The sequence below is a fragment of the Ochotona curzoniae genome, unplaced genomic scaffold, assembly GCF_017591425.1.
Source record: "Ochotona curzoniae isolate NIBS_2020 unplaced genomic scaffold, NIBS_Ocur_1.0 contig_64, whole genome shotgun sequence".
Taxonomy (NCBI): Eukaryota; Metazoa; Chordata; class Mammalia; order Lagomorpha; family Ochotonidae; genus Ochotona; species Ochotona curzoniae.
In genome coordinates this window covers 652,007-674,453 of record NW_024466502.1, presented here as the reverse complement: position 1 = coordinate 674,453, position 22,447 = coordinate 652,007, and positions in this window count along the sequence as shown.

The following is a 22,447-nucleotide window of genomic DNA, read 5'->3' as shown; positions in this document are numbered from 1 at the left end:
CATGGTATAGATGGCACACACATGGTACCTACACATGGCATGCATAGCACACACTCATGGTGCATCTATGGCACGCAAGGTACATAATGTACATGTAGAGAGCGGAGCCTCAAAGATGGCGCTTGTTGATCATTGCTTCGTGGCACAAAGGTGGTAAACAGGTTTCAGGAAGTTACTGAGGATTGGGCCGAGCACGCAGGGAAGCTACGTGACCTAAGTCATGATTGGTGTGCTCGTCGCATGATGTGAGGAACTGTGTATGGATTGGTTTGTGTAATGTAAAAAGGTCTGGGTAAAAAATAGTTAAAAGAAGAGATTCTCACAGGTGCGTTACTATCGCTTCAAGGTTACGTTGTAGCTGCTATCCTAGAGCTAGGCTGCAGCTGCTTGAGCTGCTTTCGCTTTGCTGCAATAAATCTTACACCTGCTGTAACTGCTTTGCCACTCCCCTTGAAGTCCACAGAAATAAACTTTTCAAGAATCTTTACCATATTGGGGTCTTGCTCGTGGGACCAGGGACCCCAATAGTACACACAGCACACACATACACACACAGTACACAGCACACACACACAGCATACAGTATACACACACAGTACACAGTATACACACAGCATACAGTATACACACACGGTACACTGTATACACACATGGTACACAGTATACACACAGCATACAGTATACATACATACACACACGGTACACAGTATACACACAGCATACAGTATACACACACATGGTACACTGTATACACACATGGTACACAGTATACACACAGCATACAGTATACACACATACACACACGGTACACAGTATACACACACATGGTACACTGTATACATATCGGGGTCCCTCGTCCCGCGAGCAAAACCCCGATACGGTAAAGACTCTTTAAAAAGTTTATTGGTCAAGACTTCAAGCATAGTGGCAAAGAAAAGAAAAGAAAGAAAAAGTTGCAACAGTTGTAAGATTTATTACAGTGAAGCGATTACAGCATAACCTTGAAGCATGCCCAGGGGAATCTCCTTTTTAACCATTTTCTTACCCACACCCTTTTACATAGCACAAACCAATCCATACACAGCTCCTCACGTCATGCGATAAACACACCAATCATGACTTAGGTCACGTAGCTTCCCTGCGTGCTCGGCCCAATCCTCAGTAACTTCCCAAAACCTGTTTACCACCTTTGTGCCACGAAGCAATGGTCAGCAAGCGCCATCTTTGAGGCGCGGCTCCGCTCTCCACATATACACACACGGTACACAGTATACACACAGCATACAGTATACACACACATGGTACACAGTATACACACAGCATACAGTATACACACAGCATACAGTATACACACAGCATACAGTATACACACACACGGTACACAGTATACACACATGGTACACAGTATACACACAGCATACAGTATACACACACGGTACACAGTATACACACAGCATACAGTATACACACATGGTACACAGTATACACACAGCATACAGTATACACACAGCATACAGTATACACACACACGGTACACAGTATACACACAGCATACAGTATACACACACATGGTACACAGTATACACACAGCATACAGTATACACACAGCATACAGTATACACACACATGGTACACAGTATACACACAGCATACAGTATACACACAGCATACAGTATACACACACACGGTACACAGTATACACACAGCATACAGTATACACACAGTACACAGTATACACACAGCATACAGTATACACACACACGGTACACAGTATACACACAGCATACAGTATACACACATACACACACAATACACAGTATACATACAGCATACAGGATACACACATACACACACGGTACACAGTATACACACAGCATACAGTATACACACAGCATACAGTATACACACACGGTACACAGTATACACACAGCATACAGTATACACACATACACACACGGTACACAGTATACACACAGCATACAGTATACACACACGGTACACAGTATACACACACACGGTACACAGTATACACACAGCATACAGTATACACACATACACACACAATACACAGTATACATACAGCATACAGGATACACACATACACACACGGTACACAGTATACGCACAGCATACAGTATACACACAGCATACAGTATACACACACATGGTACACAGTATACACACAGCATACAGTATACACACAGCATACAGTATACACACACACGGTACACAGTATACACACAGCATACAGTATACACACATGGTACACAGTATACACACACACGGTACACAGCATACACACAGCATACAGTATACACACAGCATACAGTATACACACACACGGTACACAGTATACACACAGCATACAGTATACACACACGGTACACAGCATACACACAGCATACAGTATACACACAGCATACAGTATACACACACATGGTACACAGTATACACACAGCATACAGTATACACACACACGGTACACAGCATACACACAGCATACAGTATACACACAGCATACAGTATACACACAGTACACAGTATACACACAGCATACAGTATACACACACACGGTACACAGTATACACACAGCATACAGTATACACACATACACACACAATACACAGTATACATACAGCATACAGGATACACACATACACACACGGTACACAGTATACACACAGCATACAGTATACACACAGCATACAGTATACACACACGGTACACAGTATACACACAGCATACAGTATACACACATACACACACGGTACACAGTATACACACAGCATACACACATATGTAACACTACAGACACACACACACTGTTTCCATGAGAGACAGAGGAAGATAGAGTTGGGGGCATGGGTGGTTTCAGGAGCGTCCCACCAGATGCCAATCACTCAATTGGAAGGGGTGAGGGAGGTGAGGGGAAGGGGCCAGCGTGGAGAGCGGAGCCCTGGATTCTGGGTTGAGCTCCCTGCGGGCAGGAGGGCAGGCCACCCTGGGATGCTGAGCGGCCAGAATGACGGATCTGTTGAAACTCCAGTTCTTCTCCACTCAATCGCTCAGTACTCAGGGACGCTGTAACTAATGCTTTCCTCTGGTGACATCTGGACCCGCCAGACTTTCACAAAGTCACAAATTGTCCCTAATAACGGACAAATTACGTCGGCTGTCGGTGGCAGTGGCAGTTGGTGGCACATCCCTTTCCCCGTGGTTCACAGCTCAGCTCCCTCCTCGGGGTCTCCTTAGTCCAAGACGGCGCCAGGCCGCACGGCTCGCCCGCCTCAGGGTGCCACCCTGTGTTTTGTGTTCAGTAGGCTGACACTGGATGGAGCCGCGTGGTGACGCCCTGCCGTGGGTGTGCCTCACACACACATGTGCTGCTCAGGGGGATTCGGCCAGGCTGTTGCTAAAGATTATCGAATGATAAACCAGACTTTAGATTTTTCTACAGCTCTCTCCTCTCTTACTTTATGTCCTTCAATATTTAGGAAATCAGAAAAATTCAGAAAATCCTCCTCTAAATTAGAATTCAGAGATCTAAATTTGAATTTCATAACTTAATGACTTAATGGTTATATAAATTAGGGCAATTTAATGCCATCTAAGGGCCTCAATTCTAAATAGAGACCATACTACATGGTATATAACATCTCTTCTCTCACACACATCTTACAGAAAATAGAAAAATATCTCAATTCAAAACGGAAATGTGAATTTCCTTTGAGTTTAAGTAATGCACCTACCTGCACGCGACATCTCCACCTGCTGGTTCACTTCCCAAATGTCCTCAGGAGCCAGGCTGGGAAGAGGACCAGGAGCCCCTCCCTGCATCCCACAGGGGCGCCAGGGCCCCCCGCCAGCTGTCTCTCCGGGAAGCCCAATGGGCTCGCGGGCATCCGGGCCCACCGCCCGTCTCTGCCTTCTCGTGGCCAGCCAGCCAGTAGGCTCGCGCCGAGCTCCCCCTGACCAGTACCGCACCAGGCGTGTGGTTTCCCCACACTAACCCTCGGGCAGGCAGGGCCATTCCTGCTGAACAAAGCCTCCAGCACCCAGAGCCCTCTGGGCGAGGGCTGCCCGGCACACTGCCGCTGTTCATGGATGGCGAGCCTGGGCGGACACAGCCCACGTGGGCCGCTCAGCCCAGCCGGGATTCCTATAGGGACGGGCCCGGCACCGACGGGCAGCGGATGTCTGCGGAACGAAGGGCCGCAGCACAGTGGCAGGCCCTTCGCCCGGGACAGCCACGACGCGCGGTACCTGTCCGTCTCTCCCGGCCAGCGGGGCAGCGGGCAGCCTCAGATGACACCCATGAGCCCCAGGGAGGGGAGCCCCAGGGAGGGGAGCCCCAAGAATGTGTGAAGAGATGCTGCCGAGGGCCTGGGCCGCCCGAGCCGGCTCAGAGCAAGTGGGAACACAAAAGGTGACATGGCTCGAGATAATGACGGTGCAATTTCCAGAGCATTATGGAAGAGGCAGGCTCAAGACAAATATTTTTGAACTTGTAATGGAAACATGGCATTTCTTTGACTTACTTCTATGTGTTTTTGAGCGTTAACAAACAGTTCCAGTGGTAATTAACATCTTTGTATATTTATTGAAAGCCAGCACCAACTCCGGGTATTTACAGCAAACGCCCCAGACGTGGATAATAGCGCAACTCCATGTTTGTGAGCTGACAGTTTTCTCTAAACACAGAGTAGAAATTCAGCAATTATCACTACAGCTGTTTGTTAAAATTTGACAATAGATAAATAATGATGAGAAATCAATCTTTTCATCAAAATTTCAGATACCCAGGCGGGCGTTCGGCCCAGCAGCGAGGACGCCCTGTGCTGCCTGCAGCCCGCAGCGAGCGCCTGGCTCCCAGGTCCGGCTTCCAGCTGCTGTGCACACCCCGGGGGGCAGCACGCCCACGTGGGGGCCTGGACGGAGTTCTGGCTCCCAGATTTGGGCCAGTATGGCCCCAGTGCTTGCCAGCATCTGGGGAGTGATCCCGAGGTGAGAACACCAAATCTCCCGCTCCGACTGCCTCCCCCTGCCTCTCAGACACAAGAAGATCTAAAGAGGCAGGCCCGTCTTCAAGAGGGTCCTACACAGCCACCCGTCCAATGCAAACCCAGACCTGCAGCCCTGCCCGACAGCCGCCGATGGTACTGTGTGCTGGTCTCAACTCACCCTCCTTCTCGGGGCATCTGGCAGCGCTCAGAAACATGCCTCAGGGCTGAGGAAGTGCACGCGTCACACACGCCATGCCTCAGTGCTGAGGAAGTGCACGTGTCACACGCCATGCCTCAGGGCTGAGGAAGTGCACGTGGTGTCACACACACGCCATGCCTCAGGGCTGAGGAAGTGCACGCGTCACACACGCCATGCCTCAGGGCTGAGGAAGTGCACGCGTCACACACGCCATGCCTCAGGGCTGAGGAAGTGCACGTGTCACACGCCATGCCTCAGGGCTGAGGAAGTGCACGTGTCACACGCCATGCCTCAGGGCTGAGGAAGTGCACGTGTCACACGCCATGCCTCAGGGCTGAGGAAGTGCACGTGGTGTCACATACACGCCATGCCTCAGGGCTGAGGAAGTGCACGTGGCGTCACACCGTTAGCCACACAGACACATCACATGCACACACATTGTGTTCGTCCATGAGGAGCCCCACAGAGCCCCACCCATCCAAGTGCATCACTGTTCCCACATTCACCCAGGTAGATATGTCACATTCAACCCACACAGATGTCACACATGTCCTGCCGTGGTCTAGGTTTGGGCCAAGCATCTTGGGCACAGGCATCAACACGGCTGAAACAAGTGGACGGGTTTATCCAGAGGATGAGGACTACAGACATATGTGCGCCGTGAGCCACACAGCAAGAGGGTAGGGGCGAGGCTGCCGGCGTCGGTGCTGTCGGCCAGCAGGGAAGGGGAGGGCCGGCCAGAGCCCGGGTGGGTGGGAGGAGAGAGAGCGCCAAAGGAACGACCCTGCTTAGCCCCCGCCTTTAGAGGGCTGAGGGGCGTAGCTGTGTAACAAGGCAACACGCTCACCACGACCCCCAGTCCAGGTAACGGTGGACACCAACTCCTCAACCTTGGGCGGGCAAAATATCACACAGGCAGAGGAGGTGTGGCTTTGCACTCATGACATACAACTAGCTGCCTGCCTGGGCCGTATCGTCCAACACACTAACCCACGCAGGGCATCAGAGCCGTTGTGTTTGCCCCAGCCGCAGGCTTGCCTGCCCTTCATGAAGATCTCCACGTCCCTGCTGGAGCCTGTGTTATGGATGCAGGGTGTGGACGTGGCGTCCTGGAACCCTGCGAGAGCCAGGGGCAGGGCACAGCCTCCGCCAAGACAGTCCCCTCTGCCACCCACCATTCCCGTGGCAGCTGTCACTTGAATCTCTGTCCAGGGCATGTGGAAAAACAGGCCAAAGGTGAGCCGAGCCACATTTCCTCAGAAAAGCAATCTTCCAAAACTCTGAGCTCCACACCTTGCCACCTGGTTGGCCCCTGTTGGGATCTGCACAGGGCACAGCGCCCCTACCCTGGCCTGGAGCTGCGCTGGCTGCTGGCGCTCCTCTGCTCTGCTCTGCCCCTGGTGGCCACACCCGGAACCCCAAGGCTCTGGCCTTGCGCCAGAGCGCACACCCAGCCTCAGGCATGGCTATCCCATGTACTTCCTGGTAACACCCAGTGTCTTCAGCTGGGCTCCCCCTGCGCCGGCTGCCCTCAGGCCAGCTTGTCCCCCAGGGTGCAGAGACGCTCCTGACACTGTCAGCTTAACAATAATCACACAAGCAATTCCAGGAGAACACGCGTGTGTAGAAACATGTTCGTGCATGTTACATGTGTATCTGTGTACACATCACAGGTACACCTATGTGTATTGTGTGTAGATGACACATGTGTGCACAGGAGCTTTAAAACTTCAGAGAAATGGAATTCAGAGTTTCTTTTGGTATAAAACATGTTTGAAAACCATGTGAAATTTTTTGTAACACAGAGTTCTCTGGAACTTTTGAAGACTCTCGCATGTACACACACATGCAAGTACATGCACATCACGCATGTAATGCCTACGTGTGCATTACACATGCCTGTGTGGTATACAAAAACGCAGGCTTGCGTGCGGGCGTCTATGCTGTGTCTGTGTGGTACAGTACATGCATTGTGCTACATGCTGCACACGTGTGAAGGATTCGTGCATGTGTGTTCCTTAATGTGTAGGTGTGCTACACACGCTATGACAAACGTACATGCCTGTATATGGAATGCATACATATGGGCGTTCACGTGTGTTTATTGCATCCACATTACATACTTTTATGCCACAGGTATGTACGTTGTCACACGCATTGCATTTGTGTCATAACTGTACTTGTGTGTGGCACACACGTGTGTGCTGTGTGCACACTGTGACACGTGCACCGACAATGTGCAGGTATTGCTCACATGTGCCTCGCGTTACTGTGTTGTGCATGTGTGTATTTGTTCACATGGCTGTGTGCCTATGATGGTCACATGGCTTTCATGTACATGCACACAGGCCACGTACAGGTGTGTGTGTCACAGCACAGCAGCCTCACAGAAGACAAACAGTAGCTTCTGGGCTCCCTGACCTCCGGAACCAAGGGAGCCCCTGTGGCAGGGGACTGCCAGGCCCAGGCAGCTGCCCACGCCGGCCTCAGGTCAGCTGAATGCCAGTGCTGGCTTTCCACCACGTTGGCTGTTCCTTTTGCTCGCCCCGTGCGCTGTCGGGATCCGCCCCCTTCGATGTTAACAAAAGGAGTTAGTCTTCCTTGTTATTAAGGGGAACAATTAGAGTGGCCTCCCCTCCTTCTTCTCTTTAAAGGCCAGAAAAGCACAGGCAGTTAGGCCGCTCTCTGCCCAGGAGATTCACAGCAAACAAAGACCACTTAGAAAGGAGTTGCTTTGAATTCAGGGGATGAGGCCAGACTCTTTCTTCCGGAACATTCTCCACCTGGGTGTATAGCTGTCAGCATTCCAACCCAGTCCCGGCCTGAGCGGCGTTAAATTGCACAGAGCAGTCATGGAGCTGGGGGTCTCTCACCATCCCTGCTATGCCTCCCCGCACACAGGACAGGACCCTGACCGAGCTCCCGGGGCTCCTGTGCTGTGGGCAGCCTCCAGGGAGTGTCTCTCCCACCCCTCAGGGCTGGGCCCAGGCTCACGGGTCCTCTCCCAGGACAGGAGTCTGTGGTGGTTGTGCTGTGGCCAAGGTTGTGTGTGCTGTGCCACCTACCACCCTGGGACCATGGCTGTGACCTGAAAACACACCTCCCTTTCTCACTGTGTGACAGAACAGGACACGACAGTCCTCTCTGCCACATGTGCTTCCACACAGCTGACCACTAGCCAGACATGAGGGACGTCAGCCACAGGGGAACAGAGACACATCTCATTCTACGTTTCCGGGCTCAGAAAACATCACTGCGAGTGAAAGTCCATTTCTCGTGGTCACAGCTGATGTCTCATTACCAGCCACTGAAGGAGAGAAAAACAGCACAGCCACGGGAAACGCTGACACACGTGGACAGCACCACAGCCACGGGAAACGCTGACACACGTGGACAGCACCACAGCCACGGGACACGCTGACACACGTGGACAGCACCACAGCCACAGGAAACGCTAACACACGTGGACAACATTATAGACACAGGGAGGCTTCATGGAAGGCAAATCCAGCAAGAACATGACATTTTGGCAACCATGATCCACTACAGTGAGGCCCCACAAGAACAGTGTGGCTTTACACAGCTCAGCACAGCCACATGGAGTCTGACCCTTCCTGCCTCCCATAGGATCCTTTAGGGGTGTTGGTGGTAAGGGAGTCAGAACCTCACCCAGCCAGCACCCACAGACACTCTGATGTCGGTGCATACTGGGAGATACTCGATTCGCCAGTCAGCGACCGGGGGCGGGGTGGCACATGGCACAGTCCCACGGAGACCTACAAACGCAGACGATGGACGGGAAGGGATGGTGCCTCCGCCACAGCTGTGGAGCCTCCCCAGTGAGGATGGGAGCAGCAGGGACACCACCCAGGGGCCAGTCCCACCACCCAGGGGCCAGTCCCACCACCCAGGGGCCAGGACCACCACCCAGGGGCCAGGACCACCACCCAGGGACCAGGACCACCACCCAGGGGCCAGGACCACCCAGGGACCAGTCCCACCACCCAGGGGCCAGTCCCACCACCCAGGGGCCAGGACCACCACCCAGGGGCCAGTCCCACCACCCAGGGGCCAGGACCACCACCCAGGGGCCAGGACCACCACCCAGGGGCCAGGACCACCACCCAGGGACCAGGACCACCACCCAGGGGCCAGGACCACCACTCAGGGCTAGGACCACCACTCAGGGCCAGGACCACCCAGGGACCAGGACCACCACCCAGGGGCCAGGACCACCACCCAGGGGCCAGGACCACCACCCAGGGGCCAGGACCACCACTCAGGGCTAGAACTACCACTCAGGGCCAGGACCACCCAGGGACCAGGACCACCACCCAGGGACCAGGACCACCACCCAGGGGCCAGTCCCACCACCCAGGGGCCAGGACCACCACTCAGGGCTAGGACTACCACTCAGGGCCAGGACCACCCAGGGACCAGGACCACCACCCAGGGGCCAGGACCACCACTCAGGGCTAGAACTACCACTCAGGGCCAGGACCACCCAGGGGCCAGGACCACCACCCAGGGGCCAGTCCCACCACCCAGGGGCCAGTCCCACCACCCAGGGGCCAGGACCACCACCCAGGGACCAGGACCACCACCCAGGGGCCAGGACCACCACTCAGGGCTAGGACCACCACTCAGGGCCAGGACCACCCAGGGACCAGGACCACCACCCAGGGGCCAGGACCACCACCCAGGGGCCAGGACCACCACCCAGGGGCCAGGACCACCACCCAGGGACCAGGACCACCCAGGGACCAGGACCACCACCCAGGGGCCAGGACCACCACCCAGGGACCAGGACCACCACTCAGGGCCAGGACCACCCAGGGACCAGGACCACCACCCAGGGGCCAGGACCACCACCCAGGGGCCAGGACTACCACCCAGGGGCCAGGACCACCACCCAGGGACCAGGACCACCACCCAGGGGCCAGGACCACCACTCAGGGGCCAGGACCACCACTCAGGGCCAGGACCACCCAGGGACCAGGACCACCACCCAGGGGCCAGGACCACCACCCAGGGGCCAGGACCACCACCCAGGGGCCAGGACCACCACCCAGGGACCAGGACCACCACCCAGGGGCCAGGACTACCACCCAGGGGCCAGGACCACCACTCAGGGCTAGGACTACCACTCAGGGCCAGGACCACCCAGGGACCAGGACCACAGGAGTGCACTGGCAGAGAGCAGATGTAGAGCTTCCCAGATGGCATTCAGAACTCAAAACTACAATCACCCCAGTGTGCCAGCCCCCAGTGTGCTCGCCTGACAAGCTCAACGGCAGAACGCAGGGGACGTTCAGTGGGCTCGGCTGCACAAGGAACAACAGTGCTCACTTAAACTGACCAGTGGACAGGAGCAGCATTGAGGGCCAAAGACCTCAACCTGCAGTGTCCTCATGCGCCGGTCATCAGAGTCCGGGAGTGGAGGCGCGTGGGAATCATACTTGAACACGGGAGTTTCCCAAATCATTGTCACTCTCCCCTGCACACAACTCACTGTTCAGAGCCAATAAGCTGACACAAGATGAACCCCAGGAGCTCTGCCACCACCAGAGACCAACAGCGTGCCTGCACGCCACCATGAGCGAGGTGGGAAGGAAGCCAAACCCATCAGTTTGCAGACAATGAGCAGACAACACTCAGGTACCGACCTCATCCAGGGCGCACGGCTCTGCCACGGAAGCCACGAGGCACCACACGAGGGACTTCCAGCTTCCATCGTGTGTTGCAAGATTGGGTGTGGAAACATCACGCCGTCCACAGCTCCCGACAGATTCAAGGCCAACTCCATCACGACATAGGAGGGGGCATCCCAGGCCATGCAGTGGGTGAAGCCACCGAGTGCAGTGTTGGCATCCCAGGCCATGTGGGTGCCAGTTCATGTCCCAGCTGCTTCACTTCCCATCCTGCTCCCTGCCTGTGGCCTGGGAAAGCAGCGGAGGATGGTGAAAGGCCTTGGGACCCTGCACCCGCGAGGGAGACCCAGAGGCGGATCCTGGCTCCTGGCTCCAGCCTGGTCCAGCCCCAGCCATGGCAGCAAACTTAGGGAGTGAATTAGTAGGTGAAGAGTTCTCCATCACTCCCCATCTCTAACTCTTGCAGATCAATACATCTTGTTAGAAGGCAGCGTAAGGGCAGCACTTGCAGCATCAGTCCAGGCAAGTGTGTTTCAGATGAGGCCCAGAAGCGGACAAACAGGATACACCAAGCTGAGAATCCACTGCACAGCCAGCAGAGAAACCTGCAGGACAGAGGCGCAGTCGCCAGTTCCTGCAACAAGAGGAGAGCGCCCGGAATGGTCAAGGCGCAGACAACCCGACGAAAAACCCAAATCAAAACACAGGAATGTCCTAAAAAGGCCCATCCCGTTTGTACAAGGGGACGGCGGGGCAGCTAACTCAGAGAGGCAGATCAAGCGGGACGAAAACGGGGCACTGCTCTGCGGAGGGACAGGAGCCAGGCCCTGGAGGCCCAGGCCGAGTGCCCTGACTCAGGGGCATGCGCGGGAGCTGGGGGGTTTATTCCATCAGAACAATGTCCACAGGCAGTCACCAAAGCTTAGGGGGGCACCAAAGAGGGCTGCATAGAAGATGCCAAGTACAGCGCAGCACCGCGGGCACGGGGGCCTGCACACATGTGCATACGTGGACATGCAGGTGGGGTAGGCTGGCCCGCGGGCTTCGTGCTGCTGTGATGCAGGGTCCTCTGCAGGTGGGACACACAGCATTCCAGCTCAGGAGGCCTTCGAGAGACAAGTACTACCAAACTCCTTGCCAGCACCACAGTGACAGCTCCCTGCTGGGCTGCAGGGCAGGGGCTGAGAGGCTGCAGGGCAGCTGTGCAGGGGCCAACCTTGTCAGGTCTACAAAGCCTAAGACCCAGCCTCACCTCCACCTCAACACGGCCATACCCCACGCTCACCCCCCCAGTCCTTGTCGCATGTTCCCAGGCAGGACCTCTCGTTCTGGGTGGTCAGGAGGTTAGTACAGTCCCCCTGGGGTGCCCTCTTGACAGTCCCTGCACTGCACTCCTGCACATCCCACCTGCATGGAGCCTCCTTCTCTCTGAGGGCCAGGACCCAGCAGGCTGCATGCCCTGGCCTGGCCTGGCCTGGCCTGGCACACACGGCCTCCTGTCCTCTCAGTGGCATAGACTCAGACCCGAGAACAGCCTACTTTCTCCTCGCTCGGTGCATCTGGCGGGTGCTATGTGGGCGGCTCTCCTGCAGCCTTGGCAATTGGGCATCTCTCTTCAGCTTCTGCATTCCATCTGCCACCCCTGCCCGTCCACATGACCCAGGATGCCCAGGAACCACCACACAGACAGACCCCACGAAGCCTCAGGGCTGTCGCCTGCCAGTCCCACAGCCCCGCCCTGACTTCTGGAGGCTGAGCCGGCCTATGTGGGACCTGGGGCTCACCCACAGCCCCCAAGGAGCTGACACCCCGTGGAGAAGCTGAGCAGGCCAGCCTCCCAGGCCCCAAGCTGTGCATCCAGGACACTGGGTGACTCCAGGTGCAAGGCCACACAACAGCTAGCCCTCACTGCCTCTGTCGGCTGCCATTCAGTGAGTTCCGGCAGGGGGACACCAGGCGATGCTCCAAGGTACACAGGGTGGCTGTGGGGGCTGAGGCCCAGCAGGGAGACACCCAGCAATGCTCCAAGGTATGCAGGGTGGCCATGGGGCTAAGGCCCGGCTGGGGGATACCCAGTGATACTCTGAGACGTGCAGGATGGCTGTAGGGGCTGAGGTCCAGCAGGGGGACACCCAGCGATGCTCTGAGGTGTGCGGGATGGCCCCTGTGGGTGCAGCCACCTTTAGAAGGAAAAGCATGGAGAGAGAGCCGAGATCCTGGCCATGGGGGTTGGGGGTTGCAAACAGGGGAGTGAGCACTGCGGGAGGGACAGCACCCAGTGTGAGCACTCACCTGGGCCTCTGTGGGTATGCTGGCAGCTGCGTGCCAGGCTGCACACCCTGCCTCCTGGAGTGTCCACCCTGGGTCAGGGCCCTCCTGCCTCGTGCCCACATTCACCGCCATGCCTGAGCAGCCTCACTGGGCAGGAGGACACTTGGTCCTTCACGTCCACTGGGGCACCCAGCACTCAGGTGAGACTGCTGCCCCTGGCAGGAAGCACCCTCCCTGCCCTGTGGCTGTAAGTGCAGCCCTCAAAGGTGCCGGGGTCTCCACTCACAGCTGAGAGGCAGGCAGGATGCAGGTCCAGAATGGTCGTACCAGGCCCTCGCTCTGTCCACCTGGGACGTAGATGGCCCTAGGAGAAAACAGGACGCCTCCCCCCCCCCACCGCCCAGGCCAAGGGCTGCCACAGCGGACAGCCCAGGGGCTCCATGCGTGTGGGCCCACACCCACCCATCTGCCAACAGAGCTGTGAAGGACCTCTGAGCACGGAGGCGGGGGCTGCGGGTAATTACCTGTGATTGATAGCGCTAAATATGAAACCGCTCGCTTCCGAGAGCAGCGGCGCAGGCCCACAGGCGTATGCCGGTGGGGGAGATGAATGGACCTGCAGACAACCCTGGCAAATTAGGCATATGTTAGCATGAGGCATTGTCAGGATGCGAGCTATAAATTACAGACATATTGTACCGCCACTAATGAACTGAATGACGGGTAATCTGATGCGGAAGGTCCCGGCTTAGCCCTTCTCGGGAACTAGCCCGGCCAATGAGGCCAAGCATGCCCAGGTCAGCCCTGCTGTGCCCTCAAAGAGCAGGTCCCAGAAGGGGCCCACCTGCAGAAGCCCACGCGCGGGTGCCGGCAGGTGGCTCTGCAGTTCCGGCCGGCTCCTCCATTCCTGCATCCGGTGCCGGACTGCTAAGTACACGGGAGCAAGCTGGCCGGTGTGTGCTGCACCCGCCCTCAAAAGCCACCATGCCCCCTGGCATCCCATGGCTGGAACGGAGAGGAGCCGTTAGCACAAACCAGTGCCCACGTGGACCCTGTGCCGGGCATCACGGTCACCGTGGGGGTCACAGCACCGAGCTAGGAGCTCTAAAGTCAGCCCCGTGTAGCACATTTGGTCTTCTCCCACATGCAGCACCCGCCTACAGCAGGTGCCAGAGAAACGAGCTCCTGTGTCCTCGTGGGGTGCTGCGTTCCCTGGGGAGCCTGGGCACCTGCTCCCATCCAATGAGCCTGCTGACCTGGCCACAGCATCACCATGGACAGAGTCACAAGCCATGGCCTCAGCTGCCTCTCCCACGTTCCAATAATGTCTTCTGACATGCACCACGTATCGTGACTGTGCAGGGACCTGGGACAAGCCCTGCTGCTCCCAGGCAGGCTGCCTTCCTCCAGGGATGGACCTTGGGCTCTGAGCTGTGGCCACTGGGTGGGGCTGGCTATGCAGGTGGACGTGGGGAACACAGCAGGTCCCACGCCTCGTCTCTCATTCTCATCTCATCGAGCCAGGCAACAGCCCCCAGTGCAGAGTGGGGTTCAGGAAGCGGGGTCCAGTGCTCTCAGGACAGTCATAGACACAAGCATGACACTCCGATGGCGGGTCAGCCGGGGAGCTGAGCTGTCCCAGAGACTGACCCTGCCTGGCCCGCTGGGGACCCAGACCCACAGAACTCCCAGAAAAACCCAGGCCTAGCCTGTCCTTAGGACCAGCAGACCCAGGACACAGCTGACCACAGGACAGCTGGCCACCCTGCGGCTATCTCTGTGGTCCCCTGCTGGGCCCGTCCTCACCAACCTGCTCCCTGCTCACATCAGGGAATGACCCCTTCTGCCAGCTGGCCCCCGGGGCAGCTCCAACCTGTGCCAGCGTCCACAGGGACGGCCCGTGCCTGGTAACACCACCCCCGCCTAGAGCCTGCTGGAAGTGCAGCCAGGCCCGGACCGGCCCACCTGCCAAGCCACATCTGCGGGAACATGACACTCGTGACCCTGGTCAGGGGTGCCCGGGGGAGGGGGATGGCTCCCAGGGCACTGGAGAGGGGGTGTGGCCAGCACAGGTTTCTCATCCTTAACGGAGCTGGCCAGGTGAGCCAGGAGGGAAAGCCCTTTTACAGACAAAACCTGCCTCAGCCGCTCAGGAAGGAATCGCTGATTCTAGCTCGTGGCAGGGCAGGCCCCAGCCTGCTGCTGTCGGCTCCATCCGGGCAGTGACCTCATGGCAGCGGCAGTCTGAGCTCCGATGACCACAGGACCACAGCCCGTTGCCCCCCTGTGGGCGTGAGCTCCTGGGGATCCTTCTCAGGACACCCCGGGTGGCTGCAGCTGTCCTTGTTGCTCATGCCGCTGCCCTAGTGCACACGCCATGCTGTGGGTGCCCATGAGAGCTCCGCCCAGATGAGATGACGTGGTCATCTCCGGAGTGGACAGAAGCCATCCATGCCGGGGAAGCAAACCAGGCTACCCATGCCGCTCTGCCTAGGTGTCATGGGGACAGGAGCCCTACCAAACCCCTCCCCAAGGGTCTCCCTGGGCACTGCTGCAGGAAGGGCCTGAGTGCAGGGTGCCGCAATCACTGCCATGCCCATGTCGGGCCCAGGACCACGGAGTCACTGCTGTGCCCGTGTCTGCCCAGGACCACGGGGTCACTGCCGTGCCCGTGTCGGGCCCAGGACCACGGGGTCACTGCCGTGCCCGTGTCGGGCCCAGGACCATGGGGTCACTGCCGTGTCTGCCCAACAATCCGGCCACCCCTGTGTCGGGCCAAGGGGGTCTTGGGGAATGGACTGCTGCCATTGGGGGGCCTCTCCATACCCTGCTCCGCTATTGCTCCCAGCAGAGGCTGCCTGGGTCTGAAAGGGGGCATCGGCCTCCCAGCTTAGTTTGCAAACATTCACCGTCCGGCAAGCAGTGGCCAGAAACCCGTGTCCTGCCTGTGGGGTGCCCCAGCACCCCTGCTTTGCGGGGCATCCAAGTGTACAGGCCCAGGGACTCCGGACTGGAAGGAAAGAAACAGCAGGATGGTCTCAGTCCAGGCGGGGTAGCAGGGTGGGATGAAGCAGCAGGAAGGAGCCTGAGCGGCCCAGGTGTGCACTCGAGCCAAGGAGGTTGGTGAGCAGGGCTTGCAACTCCCTGGAGCAGGTGACGAGGCCACGCCCCCCACAGGCTGCGCAGGGCCAGCGGCACCACTATCTAGGCAGCAGCATCCGGTCACAGGCGGAAATGACACCCCACTCAGTGCCAGGGAGGGAGTAGGGCCACTGGGGGGTGCAGCAAGCATGCCCTGGTGGGCTGGCATTCAGGGTGGGGCCAAGGCAGGACACACCATCCTGGGTTGGGCACCAAGCCTGCTACTAGGCCTCTCCGTGGCTCCTGAGAGCACAGGGGACCCTCCCTGTGGCCTGGCCCAGCCACACTCTCCCATCAAGGGTCTGCGTCCTCACCACCCCCCTCTGGAGCTCTGCAGCCTCGTCACACAGAAGGCCACTCCGTGTGAGCCTGCGGGCACGGGAATCAGAGCAGGAACCCGGGGGGAGGTGCTGGGACCGTCTGCAGGCCGGGGTGCAGGGCGCAGCAGGAGAGCAGCAGGCAGGCCCCACGTGGAAGGTCTTTGGAGCTGGGCGGGGTGAGGTCATTCCTGCTGCTCAAACAGGACACTGCAAGCCCCGACCAAGGTGTGTGGGGAGGTCGGGGGCCACTGTGAACTCCCATGACCGGCTGTGAGGGTACCCCCACATCCCTCTCCTTGCTTCCCCGGAGGACCCTCGTCCTGACCACGAACACTCACACCGTGGTGCAGCCGCCTGCTTACACCCCTCCTCACACCCCTGTGAGCTCCCTACGTGGCCCTGGTCCCTCCTGCCTCTCCCAGGCACCCAGAGTGGTCGTGGGCAGCACCCGGGGCCCCCTCCCAGCTCACACCCCTCTGCAGTTGGGGAGAGGCTGCCCCTACCTCACTGACTCAGGTGGAGGCATTGTTGAGTCGGTGACCTCCGGGCCAGGCCACTCACAGAGAGCCCTGGTGTGGCCGGGTGCCTCCTGTGCCAAGACCTGCTCTCTCCAGTCCCTGAGCCTAGAAAACCATCTTATGAAAGACCCCAACTGCATAAGTTACTGCCAAGGCAGTAGGGCAGGGCTCCTCCGGCAAGGTCTCGGTCGGCACCCCAGCCTTGGGGAACGACAGGTCTGCCTCCACCCCACCCGCCAGGGCCATGCAAGGCAGGACGTGGGGTGCAGCCCAACATCGGCTCTCAGGGCTCCGACAGTGATGCCGGCCTGCACCCCACTAAGCTGATGGCAGGAACGCAGCCTCGGAATGATACTGCTCTCTCTTCTTCAACGCGGAGGAAGCTGCCCGGCCCTTCCCGCCCTCTCTCCTAACGGTTTCTCGGCTGAGACCGCGCCAGCCACCCCCAGACGTGGCATTTAGTGCAGCGCGTGTCCGTCAGCAGGCAGGGAAGCTTCGTGCGGAACCCCTCGGCGTTGAGCCTCGTGGCCACCTGGAGCCTCAGGCAGCCATGCACGCCGTGCCAGGCGCAATGACGGTCAGCAGCCGGCCCTCGAGCAGATGACAGCCAGGAGAATGCAATTACAGGTGTGGCCCACTTGGCTCCCAAGAGCCACGAGGTACCCAAAGAAAGTCCACGATCCTGGGTGTTCCACTTTGAGCCAGAGCCCCCCACTGCCTCTGCGGCTCTGACTCCACCTGCCATGAACTTGGCTTTGTACCTGCCACCCTCGCTCTAACGCACCCTCTGCCCCCACCACACCGGGCACTCTGGGAGCTCCTGGGCAGTGCACCTTGGAAGCCGACCAGTCAGCCATCTGTCCCATTTCCCCTGGCCCTGTGCCTTCTGCCCTGCCAACTGCCCGGCTCACCTAGGAAGGCCATCTTCTAAATTAACTGGCTCTCGTGTGCTGACACCGGTGAATAATTAACATGTATCCCTTCCAGCAGGGTTTAATTTTTCAAGGGACACCCCTGCCCCCAATAGCAGAGTATTTCACACACAGGACGGTATAACTTCAGCCACCAGAGCCCGTGCCAGGGCCCAGCAGCCACGGGCTGTGTCGCCCTCTGTGGTTGCGTCTGAGAACTGCAGGTCCCGCAGCACCTCCAGAGGTCAGCGAGTGGCCACCCAGTCGCAGAAGCTAAACTCCGTCTCCAACTCCTGCAAGGCACCATCGCCCAGGTCCCAGCTATGACTTCTTGGGATTCAGCACTGTGGCAGGAAGCAGCCTGGCCCTAGAACACAGGCAAGCGAGCGCAGGGACAGAGTGTCGCCTCAACTCAGTTCCTCTCATAAATGACAAACGTCAGCTGCAGCCAAGCTGACACCACAGGCCTTGTGAACGAAAGCCAACCCTGACACGCAGTCCTCAAATCCCGACCAAGCCCCACTCGGACACTCAGACCCGGCATGCAGTCCTCAAATCCCGGACACTCAGACCCGACACGCAGTCCTCAAATCTCGACCAAGCCCCACTCGGACCCGACCAATGCCTGCAAGCATCCGACCGGGCCCAGGGCTGGCACTGCACGTGGTAACTGAAGCCATGGCATGCAACAGCATCCTCCAAAATGCCTGTGCAAGTCCTGGCTGCTCCACTCACCCTTGGTAACCTCTTATGCGTGTGCGTGTGAGATGTGATGTGTTTGTGTGCGGTATGTGTGTGCTTGTGTGCTGTGTGTACATCTGCATGACACACTTGTAAATGTGTATATCTGCTGTGTGTCTGTGTTGTGTAAGCATGTGATATATGCATGGTAAGGTGTGGATGCATGGGGATATGTGACACGTGTACCTGTGTTGTGTGCATGTGTAGTTGATGTGGGTGTGTGACACGTGTGTGCTGTGTGGTATGTACGTGTGTGCACGTGTGTGACATGCTATTGGTATGTGATATACACATTCGTGTGGTATATTGTGACATGCACACACACGCGGTACAGTGATATGTACACACAGTGTGATGTGTACACGTGTGTGGTGTGTACACACGTGTGGTACATGCATGGTGTGGCTAACGAGCAGATTACCATCCGGCGTTCCAGCTCAGCTCTGGCTGCTTCCCCCAGTGACTTCAGCTCCCAGACACATCACAAGTTGTGTGGAGTTCTCACCAAGGTGAAGGGCAGACTGACCGTCAGCCAAACACTGGGCACTGTGCACCACACCGCCCTTCCCTGTCAGCCACAGCGTCCATGAGCACGTGTGCAATCTGCACACTGCTTGCCACCTGTGCACTTCTGAGCCATTCTCCCTGAGGTTAGAGGCGCTGGACTCAGCTGCAGCAGCCCGAGCCCATCCCACTTGCCGGGGTCAAGTGTTGGACAAGTGACCCGCTACCACATGGCATGAAGGCATGTGGGTGTGGCAGTGCATGTTAGCTGCCACTCTCACACTGACACTGCCCCCTTCCCACCCCTCACAGTTCCACCAGGAGCTGTCCAGGCATGGTGTGGCAGCGGGGTAAGGCAGGTGGTGGAGTACGAGGAGAGAACGTTTGCCCTGCAAGTCGGCCCACGCCACCGCAGGCGCACAGCCGGGATATGGTGTGAACGGTGTTTTTTTGGTCCAAGTCTTCCCTTGGCGATCTTTTTTTATTAGCTGCTAAATTTACCATGACCGTGTTCCATGTTCAACAGGCATCCCCACCTCCTGCTCCCACACACACAGGTACACACACGGACGCTCCAAATTTGTCTGAGGCCGCACCAGACTAGCCCATGATGACCACCTGCAGACAGGGACTTTTTTTTCTGTTCAGTGACTAACTGGACAGAGACCACGGCTCGGGCCCTGAGTCCTAGTCCAGCAGCTTCTGAACGCAGGGCTTTCCCAACACTCTGTCTACATAAAAACCCCAGAACCTTAACAATCCAGACCTTGGTGGGGGGCACTGGCCAGTCCGCAGCATGGCTGGTCAGCACAGATCCCCCAACCATGGACTGGCCATTGGCCGAGCCCGCTGTGACCCAGGCTGGACCCAGGTGTCTGCCTTCGATAACATCAGCTGAACAACTCCCCGCAAGGGGGGGACACGCCAGTGCGCCGTGGGCCTGACACAGCCCGTGGCTCACAGCATCTCCTTTCAAAGGCTTAGTAAAGACAAAGGGAAAGGAGACCACGACACAGACGGTAAGACCAGACGAGACAGCATGCTTCAGGTCCCACCCCCATGTAGCAGTCAGCAAGCCGCAGGCCGTGCCCCAGCTAAGGGGATGGGCACACCTGAACACAGCCCCCAGGCCTCATTCCACATCCATGGCACATGCAGCAAGGCACGGCTCTGAGCTGTCACACACGCCTGCGAGAAGCGGCAACTTAACCACTGTTTATATACATCTCCAATTACATTCCTTTTACATTCCCTTTTCCAAAACAGAGCTTCCATTCTAATAGCCAACGTCACATCTGCTTTTAAAACAATGGCTGGTATGTGTTGCCAATTAATAGTCTATAGGGCCCTTCCACCAGAGAAAGCAACAGCTTTCTGATCTCCGCATGATCAGTGGGGAGCGGCTGATGCTCAGATGTGGTCCAGCAGTCGCTGCTCCTGACGGCTGGGCCTTCTCAACTCGGCTCCTGGGCACAGCTGAGCTTATTCTGCGGACATGGAACCTAGAGCAGCATGTGCCGGTGGCACAGCCTCTCCCGGCCCCCGTGCTCAGCACACAGGAGGACCCAGCCCTGCTAACCCCTCCAAATAGCATCCAGGGTCACCCCAGCCCAGAAAGTAACAGCGCAGCAGCACCTGCAAACACCACAGGCCAGGAAGTCCTTCTGGAGCCCAGCGACAGCCACTCACCCGGAAGAAGGCCAGGGAGCAGCTGACGGCCACTCACACAGCAGCACACCAGCCCTGTCCAGCACAGGAGTAGCAAGAAGCCAGAGGAGCCCCGCCGTGGGGATGAGATGCAGAACCCGTTGCAAGGATAGTGATGGCCGCCCAGCCACAGTGAGGTTTCCGGCACCAAGGTGTCGCCTGGGGCCACCAGAGGGCAGTAATGAGGCATGTTTGCCCAACTCCCCTGGAAGGACCAGGGCCGTAGTCCCGGCAGTACCTGACCAGAGTGCGGCCAGCCGGGGCCCTGCTTCCTGACAAGTGAGAACCGAGTCTTAGAGCAGCCCAACCCACCTGAGGTGGGACGAGCAAAGAGGGCCGGCAGGTTCCAGGGCGGAGGTCAGGGTGACCTGCTGCCGAGGGGGAAGGCAGCTATCACAGATGCTCCCCAGCCCCAAGTAGCTGCCTGGGCACATGCCAGGTCTCCACCATGCCCCAGCAGCTTCTGGCAGAGAACAGGAGTCAGTGACGAGGTCATCAGACAGGCCTTGTGGTCTCGGAGAACCAGCCGGAGGACAGATCACCAGGTCAGCTCAGTGTGGTTGGTGTGGGTTCGCAGGCGATTTCCGTTAAGGTGCCAGCCTCAGACTAAAGGACCCTAAAGTCCATACAGAAAGGCAAAGAAGCAGTCATTTTCGAGAAGCTAAGCTGGGAGAGATTATGATGCAACACCATTTCCTGTCCCGCTCCTGCTCCCTGCTAATGGGGAGCAGTAGAGGATGCTGGGCCCTGCACTCAGTGGGAGAAGCCCGTGGCTCCTGTCTGGCCCATCCGGACCACTGTGGCCTTCTGGGGTGAACCAGAGACGGAAGTGCCTCTCGGTGTGTCCCCCTCCCGTAACTGATTTTTCAAGCATTTTTTTTTTTAAAGAGAGAGCAGTTGCGGGCAAGGGTGGTAGAACTCACTGTCTCATGTGCCAGGGTGGGTCCCAGCTGTTTCCAACCCAGATTCTTACAAGGGTACCCTGGGAGGCAGTCGACGATGGCCCAATGCCTGGGCCCTGGGTGCCCACAGACAGCCCAGGTGGAACTCCTGGCTCCCGGCCTTGGCCTGGCCCAGTCCTGGCTGTAGCCGGCCTTTGGGGAGTGACCAGCGGGTGGACGAGCACTGTTCCTCCCTGTCGCTTGCTATGCCTTTCAAGGACGTGAGAAGTAAATAAACATTTTTTTAAAAAATACTTTGGTGTAAATTTAACATCCATGCTAATTGGAGTCTTCAGAAAGCTTATTAAAATACATAGTAAGAAGAAATTGCGTGAATCTCAAATTTTTACACCAAAATAAGTGTGTATTTTAATTTCTTCTCTGGAGAGGGAGAGATTGAGCCTGGGGAGCCGGCCCAGGCCCACTGTGCAGGCTGTGTCCCACCTCCGGGAGTGGGCAGGGAGCCCCGGGGACGGCCAGCGCCCAAGGCTGCAGGCAGGCTGCTGAGGCTGCGAGAGGTCAGCCTTTGTTCCCTGAGCC